This window comes from Trichosurus vulpecula, chromosome 8 (assembly GCF_011100635.1).
Source record: "Trichosurus vulpecula isolate mTriVul1 chromosome 8, mTriVul1.pri, whole genome shotgun sequence".
NCBI lineage: Eukaryota > Metazoa > Chordata > Mammalia > Diprotodontia > Phalangeridae > Trichosurus > Trichosurus vulpecula.
The window spans coordinates 106819989-106836889 of record NC_050580.1 but is presented as its reverse complement, the minus strand read 5'-3'; the positions used below and the strand labels follow the sequence as shown (position 1 = coordinate 106836889).

Below are 16901 nucleotides of genomic sequence, written 5' to 3'. Positions count from 1 at the left end.
GGCTAGAATTTGGTATGGCAAAATGGGTATGCATAAAAGTATATGTGTATGCATGTACAGACAGACCAATGGTGTCATTGATGAAGGGAATTCCTGGTGTGAAAAATGTCTCAACTGATGGAGGCTGGTAATTCGCTAATATTAGTAGTAGTCTTAGGCACTGAGAAGTCATGGCTTACCCATGATCACTCAGCTAGTATGTGTCATAGGCAGAGATTTAGCCACAGCTATTCTGATTCCAAGGCTGGCTGTCAATATACCAAGCCAGGCAACTTCTCTTTTGAAAGGTATCTAAAACTAAAAACCACAAAAACAACAACATGGTATTCAAATGAGGATATCGAAGAACCTGAGAGGAGAAAAATGGTAAAACAAAGCATTATGTAGAGGTTTGACAGAGGTAGGAGCAGAAAAGATAAGATTATAGATGCTTGCTACACACTAATAAGAAGGAAGGAAGAATTAGATAAAGAACTTGGGAAATTATTAATCTGGTGATGGAAGTACAGTATTGCAGTGAAGAAGAATTTGAACTATTCAGACATCTTTTTTCTCCTCTCTTCCTTTTATTTTATCTTTTCCTCTTTCCTTTCCTATCTCCCTTCTTCATTTCTTTCTTCCATCCATCCTTTCTTACATTACCCCTTCCAAAAATTAGAACAGATGATAAAATTACAGCTGATCTTTGTGATAATTTCTTCTTCTAAAACAAAAAAGAATCTATACAAGGAATCGTTATTTGGCATCAATTTCTGAACCACAAGAAGAAATCAGTTGGTAAAGTAAAAATGATAGGAACCTTGGGGCCATGTGACCACTCCATTATAGAGTTTGTAATGAAGGAGCTGAAAGCCTGGCATAATCTGACATGCATCTTAAATTTTAGGAGAACGATTTCAAAGAGTTCAAAAAAAAAGAATATGAATGATCTAAGAGTCTTACCAATGGGACTGAGAATAACTCAATGAATTCTCAAGACAAGATTCTTTTCAGTAGAAATAAAAAGAAATTGCCTAAACAGAACATTTTGGATATGAAGAGAACTCAATATCATATTTTAAAATAACATCTGTGATTTTTGTGGTACAAACATTTCAGAGAGCAAAGTAGGAATACAGTATAAAAATTACCTTATGGATCATACCTTCCAATCCAGTCATTTCATTGCTTGGACATTATCCCAAAAATATAATAATAAGTGGAAAAAGATTCTATTTCTACAAAATAGCCACAGTTTCTCAGTTTATAATAGGAAAATGAAAAAGGAAGGAAGGAAATAGCCTATCTGTTCAGAAATTAGAGATGGTTTAATAAACGATGGTATATTAATGTAATGGAACATTATAATGTTATCAAATATAAAGCATATAAAGAAATATGAAAGACATATTTGAGATGACATAGAGTGGAATCACTCATGTCTAACAATTGACAATATAGAAAAGAATAAAGGGAAAGGCAAGGGAAAATAAGATAAAATAAAAGAAAGGAAACAAGGTCAAAGATGATCGAACTTTGGACAAACCTGGAAGGCGACAAAGAACAGAATAATTTTCACTGCTTGCTTAGTGATTACTGATTTGTCTTTATTCTATTCAAGGGTAAGATTATTATACAAGATATCTCTCACCTTTTTATATGTTTATTTGATTGTTTTACTATTATACACACAGAGACACACCTCTGCATACATGTACAGAGGGTCAAGTAACTGATAATTAATATAAAAATTGTGTCGGACTAAAGCCCACAATGTGCTTAGGCTGTCAATGAATTTTAGTGATGCAAAAAAAGTCCTGGGAAAAATAATGTGTAGGGTCCAGCCAATCTTGAATAAATGAATTAAGGTGGTTTAGTATATCACATCATACATCCAGGAGGCCTGTCAGACCATCAGTGCTTCTTGGTATTAAACCTTTCTGGTAGGCACTATCAGACTCCTACGGCATTGAAAAATAAAGTGTCTTTATTTGGCAAGGAGGTTCCACTTAGTTGAATGTGTGGCCAAGAAGATTTCTGGGACACTCATTACTTTTCCAAGGCTCATGGGGGAAAATTAAATTGTTGGCAATAGGAAATACTTAGAAATGTTAATCTATGTCATTGACTACCATACCAAAGCTATTCAACAGGACAGAGGCCAATGGCCTAAGGCCATCCATTGACAAGTGTCATTTTTGCCCAGTATGCAGTTAACTTGTTGGGCCTCTAATATCTCAGGAGGACTTTAATACTGACTTGAGAAAACCAAAAATTCTTATTACCTTATTTGGTCCAAGGAATTATCATGAGCTGAAAACACAGGCTAGTGGTTGCTAATCAGAAATTTGTGGAAAAGTATACCATCATTACAAATTCATCAATTTTGTTCACGGATATCATATTGGAAGAAATCACAGGTGGATAAGTGTGGAAATGGTATTCCAAAGAAAGGGAAAAGTAAATACATAATTCTTTGGTGTCCTTTTGAAATCTCTAGATTGAAAGGCTTAAATTATGGGACCACCTTTTTTGAAAAAGAGAAGCTTTTATTTAGTGCACTGATCTACTTCAAATTATGTTATATTTACTTAGCTGCATAAATGTTGTAGCCATAGGTAAAACATAAGCTCCTTGAGGGAAGGGACTATTTTTTTTTGGTTGGTTGGTTTCCTTTTGTCTTTTTATCTCTACTGTCTAGCAAAATGTCTCATACAGATTAGGTACTGAATAAATACTAATTAGAATATAGGCAGCCTTTGAGGACCTAATTAACTGACTGGCCCACATACTGGTACTGCTTTTTGCAGATCAAAACAAGCCCCTTTTGTTACAAGCAGATGACAACATCATCGTCCTGGAAATGGTTTTGTAGAAGGGACTTGATGGCAGCTAGAATTTAATGCCCTTACCGGCCAGAGGCTTACTGACATTAAGTCTTATTAACCTATTCAACAGTTGGAACATGGAGTCCTGAGGTAGACTGTCAACAGAAAGTTTCAAGAATCCAGAGAACAAATCCACATTAGGAAGCACTAAAAACTCCTTTAACTATATCCTAATAGCTGCCAAATTGGATGCTACCAGGCAAGAAGGGTAACTTGCCAATTACACCTACTGAACAACATAGGCTAGAAAGTAACAACATTCATGTAGATAAGCTCTCCCATCCATATCATGCATCAGGAAACATGGTGCTTCCTACCCACAGAGAAGAGATATGTGACCCAGCAGAAGCAGTGTTATTGATATAAATAGTCTCACCTAATACAATTACGCCATGAAAGTGAATAGTCCCCTTCACGCATCCTCCCATAATAACAAATGGCCCTTGTTGTTTTGCACATGTGACATTCTTGTGCCTTTGTACAGACTATCTCCCCTATCCAGAATGCATTCTGCCCTTACTCCTACCTCTTAGAATCCCTAGTTTCCTTCACAGTTCAGCTCAACTACTACCTCCTACAAGAAATGTTTCCTCATTTTCTCACCTGCTAATGCCTTAAATAAGTATTTCTTCTGTACGTAAACACACATATTACGTATAAGTCATTTTGTATATTCTTACTTGTGGATATGCTATTTATATTTATAGAATAAAATATTTATATTTATAGAATAAAAACTCTTTGAGGGCAAAGAATGTTTCATTCAATATTTCAAAGGAAGTAAACTGTACATTCTTAACACTGTGCTACAGACCCAGGTTATGTAGGAAAAACTGATCAAAACTCATTCATGGGATCTCAAATTGTATTTTTGATAAACAGAAAGGAATGGCATATCATACACACACATACATGCACGCACATGTGCACACACACACACACACACACAGACATGCTGTAGCCAGAATGGACTTTGTTTTCTTTGAATGACTCAGCTCGCCTCGTTGAGCTTCCCTGGACGCTGGGGCTTGCTCTTCCGGGGCAGGACCAGAGCTTCCTGTGTGATGAGTCGTGGCACTGGATGAGGGGAGGTGTGTTAATGTGGTCTATGCTGGGGGAGGGGTCAAGTCAAGAACCAATCGGCCCTGGTCGTTCAGGCGGCGCTTGATGATGTCAAAAACTCTATAAGAGGGGAGAGGACAGCTTGAAGAGTCTCCTTTCCTTTTCCGGTTGGAGCCAGAGACACCTACAGGCGAAGCTCAGCTCAGCTCCCCTCTTATAGAGTTTTTGACATCATCAAGCGCCGCCTGAACGACCAGGGCCGATTGGTTCTTGACTTGGCCCCTCCCCCAGCGTAGACCACGTTAACACACCTCCCCTCATCCAGTGCCACGACACAGGAAGCTCTGGTCCTGCCCCGGAAGAGCAAGCCCCAGCGTCCAGGGAAGCTCAACGAGGCGAGCTGAGTCATTCAAAGAAAACAAAGTCCATTCTGGCTACACATGCACACACAAAGATGGGTGTTTCTTTACCTGAATCTATAACAGGAGTGAAAAATGGAAACATTTAAACCAAATTAACTTATGAACTTGTGAATCAAATTAAAATTATCAACTAGGAAGAAACCTTATCTAAATTCTAAGAAGGGTATTAGTATTATTTAAAGTTAATAGTTATGAAAGCCTTTAATTTTCAATAACTAGATCAAGAGAAAACTTTTTTGGAATTGCTTGAAGCATATTCCACTAATCTTGATTGGCACCTGAAGATCTGAAGATATATACGTATGAGACATGTTGAATACATTCAAAGGTAGGTATCACCAACTTGAGTAGATCTCCAAGGTAATATATAACAAATGGCAAGCCTATGAAGTTGGGGGGAGGGAGAGACAGACAGACAGAGACAGACAGAGACAGAGACACAAAAATAGAGACATGGAGTGGGGTGGGGGAAGAGAGAGAGAGAGAGAGAGAGAGAGAGAGAGAGAGAGAGAGAGAGAGAGAGAGAAACACAGAGACAGAGACACACAGAGAAAGATACACAGATTCTTTAAAAAAAAAAACAATCAGAATTCTGATCAACACTCTACTTTAAACAATATTGGTAACCCTCCCAAATGTAGAATCAGAGTGTATCTCTGGTGGCCACAGTGCTATGGAAGAAATATTTCCATGTATATGGCAGACACTAAAAAATGGAAAATGAGATGGACTCAGGATTGTTTAGAAAGAAGATAGTGGGCTGAATTGCATTTGAGAAATTACACAATGCACTGAATGACCCCAAGCTCTTCCCTGAAACAAAAACCCATCTTTTGATCATCAATATTATTCTGGAGATGCTATGTGGCTGTGAGAAATGGAACACTACAATATCTAAGATCAAAATTGCAGGTGACCCAAAAGGGCAATAGAGAAATGGGGGACTGGTATAAAGCATATTAACAACAATGTTTTGCACATTAGAATTGGTATAAAAATATCATCTGGAATAAACACAAATACACATATACATATATATGAATATACATATATACATATATATACCTATATATAAACATATGTGTATATGTATGTGTACATCCCTAGAAAGAGAGGTAAGTTAATTAAAGATGTGGGGGAAGGTACCATATACACCAAAATATTTATAGGAGCACATATTATAGTCACAAACAAGTGGGAACAAAATAGATATCTATCAATGAGCAAATGCCTAAGCAAATTGGATTATATTAATATGAAGAAATAATGCAATAGCCTAAAAATAATGAAATTGAAGGATATAGAAAAATATTAATAGATTTATGTGAATAGATGTAAAATTAAGTAAGCAGAATAGCAAATAATAGCTAGCATTTATATAGTATTTTAAGGTTTGCAAGGCATTTAACATATGCTTCCACATGTAATTTTTACAACCCCATGTATTACTATGTTCCCCATTTTACAGATGAAGAAATTGAGGTTCAGAGAGATAAAGTGTCTTGCACATGGTCACCTAGTAATAAGTATCTGAGGTAGGATTTGAATTCAAGTCTTCCTGACTCCAATGGGTCAGAACCTCAGCCCCACAGTCTAGGAGTCATTCTGGATTCCTTACTATCTCTCATACCCCATATATCCAAGCTCTTGCCAAGGCTTGCCAATATCACCATTGCAACATTTCTGGAATAGCCTCCCCCTTTTCTCTCCTCTGATATTGACATCACTCTAGTGCAGGTCCTTATTACCACAAGTCTTAATTATTTCAATAGCCTGATGGCAGGTCTGCCTGCCTCAAGTCTCACCCCACTCCAATAATTCTCCTTTCAGCTACTAAAGTGACTTTCCTGAATGAAAGTCTTAATCATGTCATCCCACCCCCACCCCCACACTAGCTCAATCAACCCAGTGGCTTCTTATTGCCTCCAGGAGCAAATAAAACATGCGTGGTTTAGCATTCAAAGCCATTCATAACCTAGTCTCCTCCTACTTTTCCAGTCTTCTTACACATTGTTCCTCAGCACTTACTCTTTATTCAGTGATTCTGGCCTCCTGGCTGTTCCATGAACAAGACACTCCAACTCTTGCCTGCAGGCATTCTCTCTGGCTATCCCCTCATTCTTGGAAAGCTCTCCCTCCTCTGTTCTGACTACAGACCTCAAGGACTTCCTTTAAGTTCTAAAAATATTCTCATCTTCTACAGGAAGGCTTCTCCAACCCCTCCAAATTCCGATGCCTTCCCTCTTTTAATTATTTCCTTTTTATCCTGTATATAGCTTGATTTGTATCTATTTGTTTGCGTATTGTCTCCCCCATTAGATTGTAAGCTCCTTGAGGTCAAGGACTGTCTTTTGCCTCTTTTTGTATCCCCAGCACTTAGTACAGTGCCTCCCTGATACATACTAGCCAGTTAATAAATGTTTATTGATTGATTAATTGATAGGTTTCCCCTTGAAAAAGAGAGGGAAAAAGTAACTTTCTCCCTTCTTCTTAGAGGTGGGGGATTATGATTAGAGAACATTATATATACCATCGGAGCTAGAAAATGTGTCAATTAATTTTGCTGAACAATGTTTTTTTTATCCCACTTTTTATTCTTTGTTATAAGAGAAAGGTTTCTGGGGAAGGAAGTGTGAGAGAGATATATTTGGAAATGAAGGTGATATAAAAACAAAAGATAACAATTACTTTTAAAAAAACTAGCAAGTTGTTCAGCAAAGTATTTGATCAGATATGAATTAAGAAATCTTAAATCACTCCTAGGGACAGCCCCTGCTAGACTGATTTACTTATGCTCTGTTAAATATACTCTCCCACTCAGACCAAAGCAGAAGGCTTGGTGAGAGGAGTCAGCTTGTGACAATTCCAATATATGGTACCAAAGAATGATGCCACAGGATTTATCCCATACTTGATGTCTGGGTAAGAACAAGACTGCCTTAACCTATGCTTTATAGTGTCAGATGACAGAAAAGATCTAGAGCTGCATGATCAATATGTCACAAGACCAAAAAAAATGAGAGAAGTAAAGCACTTAAATATGGTCTTGGCATAGAATGACAAAGAGAGGAACAAACATTGGGAAGATGTTCGGGTTTACTGTTGGAACTGCAGGGAAGTCACAGTCTTGCTATTCACAGAATCATACACTTTCTGAGCAAGAACGAGCCACAGAAGCCATCTAGTCCAACCTATAACAAAAAGAAAATCTCCAGAGCAACATTTCACTTTTGAATAGCTTTAATGGTTAGGAAGTTTTCCCTGTGACCAAACTTAAATTCTCTTCTTTTCCACTTCCTCTCATTATTCCTAGTTCTGCTCTCTGGGGCCAAAATAAAAAATGAATCCCTCTTCCACATGACAACCCCTTCACACTGTGGCAGATATCATAGACCTTACCAAATTTCTTCTTTATTCTCAGATCCTTCAATTACCTCCCTTTATACCATATGAACTTAAGGCATGAGTCATTCTGGCAGCTCTCCTTCCAGCTCTCCTTAGATTATCAATATCCATCCTAAACTGGTGCCCAGAATTGAAAACAGTAATGTGGGTATAGTCTGACTAGGATTGAGTACAGCAGGACAACTTCTTTGTTCCTAAAACTATGCCTCTCTTAATGCTTCCAAGATTGCATTAGCTTTTCTGGGTGGCATATCATATAGTTGGCTCATATGTAGCTCAGAGTCCACTAAAATCACCAGGTATTTTTCAGAAAAACTGGCATGAAACTGTGCCTTCTCCATCTTGTACTTGTGAAATAGATTTTTTTAACCTCAAGCATAAAGTTTTATATTTATTAGATTCATCCCAAGGTTCATATATTCAATTTTAGTGTCGTTGCAAGGTCAAACTATATAGAACAGTACTCAAAAGTGACTGAGGCCCTACTAAGACAATTCATCCCAATTATTTGTCCATAGGCAAACCGTTTGGAACGGGGATATGGGCTGGATCTGTAATTTCGTTAGCACAGGGAATTTCAAGATGAGCATAACTTCTTATGCTAATACAGGTTGGCACTTTTTCTGCACCTTATAGTCTTAGAGATTTGACTATTCCAGTAAGAGATTATAACAACAAAGCTACTTGGCACCTACTGTGGGGATGTAAGACCAATAACAGCAGCACACAGGAGGGCTGCTAGCAGAAGTTCTTTGATCAATTTTTCTAAAGGAAAGCAACTTGAAAGGTTTCAACAATCTTACTTTAATCCAACATATACAGAACACTACCACATGGTTACACTCAAACTATTTCTCTCTCAGAGTCCTAGGGATAACTCTGTTGAGGAGAAATATATTTCTACTCTAGTTCATGAGTCTCCATCCAATTCATTTTCTACCTACACAGCAGGGTAATGTATTCACATAGTGTGTAATATGCAAACACCCAGAAACTGACAATAATGGGACTTTTAGATCTTCAGCATAACCAGTTACTTAATAAAATGACAAAAGAAATATCATGGATACTAATGTATCAAAATCAATGCAAATATATTATGACACACATATAAACCCTGAACAAACTCTTGCAACAATGCACCCCCTATCTATGGTGAAGAATGGTCACACAAGGAAACCAGCTAAGGAAGTACATGAGGGAGAAAAAACTGATATTCTTAGGGCAAATCATAGCTTTGACCGGCATACTTCAACACTGGTCTATTCAGGAGCATCTGAAACACAGAAAACTGCTTTTTTGCTCACTAACACTTAATCCTTGCCATTCTTCATCTATTCAAACAGTGCATTTATAAGGTCTTTCAATTTAATATCACGCTTAATGGAAATAGAAATTCCTTTTTAATTCAAAACATTGCAAAGCTGACCAAACTGGCAATCCACGGGCCACACAGAGCAGTCCAGCTGGTTGTTAACTCAACTGGATATGTTGTCCAATCAGGACAAAATAATTCTGCTCAGACTCTCTCTTCAAGCCAGCTCACCAAAATACCAAAGACCCCTCTATCTTTTTCCTTCTCAAGTCAGAAAGGGTAGCAGGGATCAACAGAATTGTATGAAAAGCTTTACCTCCACCCAACTATAGGTGTCATTGAAGGACAATAACTGTTTACAATACTCTTGGCCGATGAAGTTGATTTTCTTTCCCACCAATCAGTAAACATTCAGTTGAAGCCTTCTGTAGGCTGACTGCGTCTAATTGCCAAATCTCCAACAGAACAGCTTTTCAGCCTCCTCTTGATGTCTCTTCAATGCTCCTTAGATTTCTTGGTCAAGGTTCCACTACCCAGTTCCTCTGTATATCAAGGACTTAAATTAGATCCTTCTAACTAGTAGTGCCTCAATTTACTTAAAAAGTCACAACTTCCAAAATTTTCTCTATCAAATCAATAGTCTCTTTTTTAACCATGCCTCACTCTACAAATGTTTGAGTGATTCTTCATCATTTAAAGTCATCAGATATGAATATGCAAATGAGCTGATGTAACCCCATTTTCTATAGCTCTGGAAGCTTTAACATAGTCTACTATATCTTTGCTGTCCTCTGAACTTTGTTTCTTTACACTGTTATTTCTATAGGTTTAGATTTAGAAAAAGAGAGAGAGATACTTCACTCCCTTTCTAAAATATCAAACTGTTAAATGAAGCATCATTCTACATTGTTCACAAGGAAATTTATATCACAGTTCATTTCCTAACCTTTGTGAGAACTGTTCCTTCAAACACATGTAATAGTAGTGTGTATTAAAATAAAATTATTTCCCTATTTCATTTAGGTATCAAAGCATTGATCTATAGCAATAATAATATCATATATCCTTTGACAATATAAATCACTTCCTTTATACAAAACGGTATTTCTGTCACTAATATGTTCCATATGAAAAGGTGCTTAAAAGTATCTTACACTGGCTCTGAACCAAGGTCTTTTTCCATAAAACACTGCCTCTTGAATTGATCAAGTCACTCAGAAATAGAAGGTAAAGAATTTTATCCAAGGAAAGTCCTCATTTGTGTGTTACAGTCATTTAACTATTTCCCAGAGGAGTTCAATGTGGAAGGATGAGAATGGGCCAAAATTCTGATAAATATTAAAGTTATTGAAGGTACAATACTTGGGGGTATAAAAAGTCTCTTGAGCCAATATAGAAAGAAATTCTCCAGAGCAGAGGAAAAAATCCAAGTCCACATGTTCCCACATTAATGCTTTCTGCAATCCTCTTGGATGTCTCAGGAAAAGAGGTCACAGATGGCCTCTACCCACGTGGGAAAAGTATAATTATATGAGGACAATGACTATGAGGGACTCTGCAACACAAAGTGCCCACAGTTCTCTGGTATCCAGTGATCCCGAATCTAAGCTGTTGATCAATAGGCCTGGAAACAGCTCATTCCCCATTGATAACCAAGAGTCAGAGCATCTTAAAGTGTAAGTAGAACATAGGATAATGGTTTAGATTATGAGGCAAGTGATGAGACTCCAGGGATGTTATGTCATGTACAGTGAGTGAGATTTCATCCACAAATCATGCAGGGACCCGCTGGCACAGTTCAGCTGACTATATACAGCGAGAATGGTTAAGCAAATGGAAGAAATGCATGTAAAAATTATGTAATTTACTGTACATCAATATTTTGTATTTTATATTATCTATTATATACAAAGCCAATATGTATAAATATACTAGTAGGGGGGTTGGAATGAACAATGGAGAGAGGGAGTTGAAGAAATGAGAAAAAGGAAGAGAGAATGGAGTTAGAGATAGCAATAGAAGAAAAAAAATAGAACTTTGGAGGGATAATCCTCAACTTACATGGAAGACCTGATAGTGAAAGATGCAGAAACTTAGAAATGTACCCTAGACTTGCCAGAGAAACTATGTGAATTTGTGCTGTAGAAACTGGGAAGAGTCATGACGAAAGTTGGGAAGCTGGGGGAAGGGGTGGGAGCGATGGGAGAAGAAAATAAATTTCTCTTGCTTCCCTTTGAATGGTACTAGTAATTTGCAGAGAGGGGATTTGGGGGGGGGTTAGGGGGGGAATAAGGAGATGTAGAACAGAGGATGGGTCTATAAGAGAAGCAATCATATTTGAGACTCTAGCTGGGGATTTATACTGAGGACTTTTAAGACGAATGGTTACTCATTTGTGGTTCCATGTTTTATTCCTCTTCTTATTAAACTGCATACTTATAAACTGGAGTGTTGGTTTCGTTATGGGGAGTTAACTCCCAAAAATATTTCCAGGTTTCCTGATTAGAGATTATGAACCAAGAAAAAAAATGAGAAACATCCCTCCCCTCAAAGTATACCCATGATAATACCGACCACAAAGCTTATACTTTATCTCATGTAAGTATCTCCACTTTATATCATTTTCACTGCCTGAAGTGTTCTTCCTTCTCCCTCTCTCCTTCCTAGCTAAATTTTATCAATCCTTTCTGGCCTAGATAAGATCATGCTCTAGAATAATTGTGTCAAACAAATAGAAACAGGGGTCACTAAGCCATACAAAAAGATCCTTGTGGACTGCAGATTGACTTAAAAACACCTATTAATATTATCTATTATTTATCATTATATTTTTATTTATTTTGTCAAATATTTCCCAATGACATTTTAATCTGGTTTAATCAGGCATTCTAGAGTGTAATGAACCATTTGTGGCCTAAAGTCCATGTGTTTGACATCTCTGAGAAACAGCTTGACACAATGGATGGAAAGCTGGCATTGGAGTAAGGAAGATATAGATTCAAGGCCCATCTCAGACACAAACTGGTTGTGTGATCTTAGGTAAATCATGTAACCTGTCAGTGCTGTGAACAACTTGCTAAGGCTTTGCTAATACATCACAGAAAAGCAATGAGAGAATGTAGGCTACTTAAGAGTAGGGATTATTTCATATTTGTATGCATAGTGCTTAGCCCATAGTAGGCTTTTAATAAATGCCTGCTGATTGATCAGTGGACTGAGTTTTCTCCTTAGAATTCCCTGTGTCAGTTAAAGCACAGATAGATGGGGGAAGAAAAGATCCTGTTCGCCTCCTCCATGAAGCCTTGCCTAGACTCCTCTAATCATCATAGTGTAAATCATAAAGACTTGCATGAACTGATACAGAATGAAGTGAACAGAACTAGGAGAACAACTATTTCTGAAGTCCTACAGAAGTTATAAATTCTATACGACACAATTCATCACTTAATAATTTTATTATTTACCTCATATTCAGATATATCTAGAAAACCTACTGTATGAAATTCAATTTAACATATATTTTGTCTAAGTCACAGTGGTATAGGTTAGACATACAAAGAAAAACCAAAATAGCCCTGGCCTTCAGGGACCTTACATTTTTCTCGAGACAGTGTGATACAAGATAGCAAAGTGAATAAAGCAGGCAAAAGAAACATGAAGCAAAGCAATCAAGAATATTAAATGACAGCATTAACAGTTTGGAGGGAATCAGAAAAAGCATAAATTAAGCGTAAATTAAAAATTAATTGGAAACTAAGCCATCTAATCCTAAAGAATCTATGGATCAAAGAACAAATCATAGAAACAATAAATAATTTCATTAAATGGAATGACAACAATGAGACGACACTCCAAAATTTGCAGTACTTGGGAGAAAATTTATATCTATAAATGCATACATCAGTAAAAGAGAGAAAGAGGAAATCAATGAATTGGGCATGCAACTAAAAAAAAAACTAAAAAAAGAACAAATTAAAAATCCCCAAATTTATACTAAAATGGAAATCCTGAAAATCAAAGGAGAGATTAATAAAATTGGAAGTGTAAAAAAATCATTGAACTAATAAAAATGAAAAAAAAACAAATAAACCATTGGTTTAATTGATTTAAAAAAAGAAAACCAAATTATCAGTATCAAAAATGAAAATGGTGAATTTATCACCAAGGAAGATGAAATTAAAACAATTATTAGGAGTTATCTTGCTCAATTACATGACAATATAACTGACAATCTAAGTGAATGGGATGAAAATTTACAAAAATACAAACTGCCCATAGTAACAGAAAAGGAAATACAATACTTAACCCTATATTAGAAAAAGAAAATGAAGAAGCCATCAATGAGAAGCCTAAGGAAAAAAAAACCTAGGACCAGATGGATTTATAAGTGGATTCTATGAAACATGCAAGGGATAGTTAATCCCAAAACTATATAACCTACTTGAAAAATAAAAAAGGTAAAGAATCCTACCAAATTCCTTTTATGAAACAAATTTGATTTTAATACCTAAACCAGGACAGAAAAAATAGAGAAAGAAAACTACAGACCAATTTCTTTAATGAATACTGATGCAAATAGTTCTTAAAAATTACTAGCAAGGAGATTACAACAATATATCACAAACTTCATAAAATATGACCAGGTGGGATTTATACCACAAATGCAGGCCTGGTTTGATATTAGGAAAAATAGGAGCATAATGAATCACGTCAACAACAAAAACAGCAAAAATCATAGTATTATATCAACAGATGCAGAAAAAGCCTGATAAAATACAACAGCTATTCCTATTAAAAACACTAGAAATCATAGGAATCAATGGATTTTTTTAATTGACATGTAGTGTCTATCTAAAATCAAGAGCAAGCATTATCTGTAACAGGGATAAAACTGAAGCATTTTCAATAACATCAGGAATAAAGCAAGGATGTATATTATCACCACTATTATTCTCTATTATACTAGAAAAGCCAACTATAGCAATAAGACAAGAAAAGGAAATTAAAGAAATAAAACTAGGCAATGAAGAAACAAAGGTATTACTTTTTGCAGATAATAAGATGGTATACTTAGAGAACCCTAGAGAATCACCTAAGAAACTAGCTGAAACAATTAACAACTTCAGCAAATAAAATAAACCTGCATAAGCCACCAGGATTTCTATATATTACCATCATGAGTTAGCAGCAAGACATAGAAAGAGAAATTGCATTTAAAGTAACAGATGATATAAAATCCATGGGAGTCTACCTGCCAAGACAAATGCAGGGATCATACAAACACAATTACAGAATGCTTTTCACACAAATAAAATCAGATCTAAATAACAGGAGAAATGTTCATTGCTCATGAGTAGGCCAAGCCAATATAATAAAAATGACAGTTCTACCTAAGCTAATTTACTTATTCAGTGCCAAACCAATCAAACTAGCAAAGAATTATTTTATAAAGGTAGAAAGAGGTACCAAAATTCATCTGAAAGAACGAAGGTCAAGTATATCAAGGGAATCAATGAAAAAGAATGGGAAGGAAGGCATCCTAGCATTCCAAATTTCAAACTATATTACAAAACATTAATAATCAAAATAATCTGGTACTGGCTAGGAAATATAGTGGTGGATCAATGAAATCAAATGGGTATACAATTCACAGTACTAAATTATCATAGTGATATAATACTTGATAAACTCAAAGATCCAAGCTTTAGGGGTAAAAACTCATTCTTTGACAAAAAATAGTGGGAGAACTGGAATGTAGTTTGGCAGAAACTAGGCATAGACCAATATCTGATACCATATGCCAAGGCAAGGTCGAAATGAATAAATGATTTAGACATAAAAGATGATATTATAAATAAGAGGAGTAAGGGAAGATGCACCTGTATATCCATGGATAAGGGACACATTTATGACCAAACAAGAGATAGAGAGGATTATGGGAAGTAAAATGGATAATTTTAATCGGCTGAAATTAAAAAATTTCTGCACATACAAAACTAATATAACCCAAATTAAAAGGAAAATAGGAAACTGGGAGAAATTTATAGCAAGTTTCACTGATAAAGGCCTCATTTCTCAAATATATAGGGAAATGAGCCAAATTTATAAAAATAAGATCCACTCCCCAGTTGATACATCATCAAAGGATATGAAAATGCAGTTTTCAGAAAAAGAAATCAAAGCTTTCAATAGTCATGAAAAAATTCTCCAAATCACCACTGATTAGAGAAATGCAGATCAAGACAACTCACATCCATTAGATTGGCTAACGTAACAGAAAAGGAAAATGACAAATGCTAGAGGGAATGTGGAAAATTTGGGACACCAATGCACTATGCATGGAGTTGAGAACTAGTCCAGCCCTTCTGGAGAACAGTTTGTAATTACGCCCAAAGGGCTAAAAAATTGTATATACCTTTTGACCCAGGAATACCACTACTAGGTCAGCATCCCACAGAGATCAAAGAAGAGGGAAAAGAGCCTGCCTATACCAAAAAATATTTATAACAGCACTTTTTGTGGTGGCAAAGAATTAGAAATTGAGTGGATGCCCATCATTTGGTGAAAGGATAAATAAGTTGTGGCAAAGGGTTGTGATGTAATACTATCGTACTATTAGAAATGACAAGTAGGATAGTTTCAGAAAAACCTATAAAGACTTACATGAACTCATGCAAAGTGAATTGAGCATCAACAGGAGACCATTGTACAGAATAACAGAAATATCATAAGGATGATCAACTGTGAAAGACTTAGCTACTCTAATCAAGGCAATGATCCAAGACAATTTCATAGAACCCATCATAAAAAAAATGATAGCCCTCCAGAGATAGAACTGATGAACTAACTATGAATGCAGATTGCAGCACCCTTTTTAAGGCTTTCTTTATTTTTATTGTTTTATTTTGTTTGTGTTTTCTTTTGCAACATGGCTAATAGTGAAATACATTTTGTAAGACTTCACATTTATACTCTTTATACACATTTATACATTTATACTCTCCTTTTCAAGGAGAGCAGAGGGGTGGGAGGGCAGGATAGAATTTGGAAAGCAAAATTCTAAAAAAAAAATTAAATGTAATGGGGAAATATTTAACGAATATTATTACAATTATTTTAAATTATTTTAATTATTTTAAAATATTTAAATAACAATCATTTTAAAACTCATTTAAAATAAATAAATAAAATTATATTTAAATTATTAAAGAGCTTAAAACTATTTTTAAAATAAAATTATTTTAAAATTATTTAGAAGAAAAATTATTTTTTAAAATATTGAAATGAATTGTTATTTAAAAGCATAAGCAATTTTTTAAAATATATTTTTAAAATAAAAATTGTTTTTAAAAGAAAATGCTAAGCATGAGATGGAGATGGGATTTTTACCCACCTCAAAGAACACCTAACAGTCCAATTTGGCTAGGATGTAGGAGTATGAGAAAGTTATAGGAAGTAAACCTAGAGAGGTAGTTTGGAGGCAGAATAGGGAGGCTACAAATATGCAAAAAAACAGTCCATCTCCTGTTTGATTATAAAGTCCTTGAGAGCAACCAGTTTTACACTCTTAAATTTCTCTGCATACACATAAGACTTAGTGTGAAGGCAACACTCAGCAAAATTTTAGTGATTAATTTCTCATTAGCTTTTGCCTAATACTTGGTGCCCAGATAAGAAGGCTTCCTACTAAACTCCCTGTAAGTATCATTAATGCCTCACCTTGTAATCCCTTTCAGCTTCCATCCCTAGTACAGGTTCTTTGATCCGCTTTTCTAAGGAAAGCAATTTTAAGGGGCTTACAATCTCACTTTAATTAAACATACATATATC

The 16901-nt window shown here is 35.7% G+C and overlaps 1 protein-coding gene across 6 annotated transcripts in view; it reads right to left on the bottom strand.

The window, feature by feature from the left end:
* Window positions 1–16901, bottom strand: part of SORCS1 (sortilin related VPS10 domain containing receptor 1) — a 719989-nt gene that overhangs the window by 365839 nt on the left and 337249 nt on the right. The window lies entirely within an intron of this gene.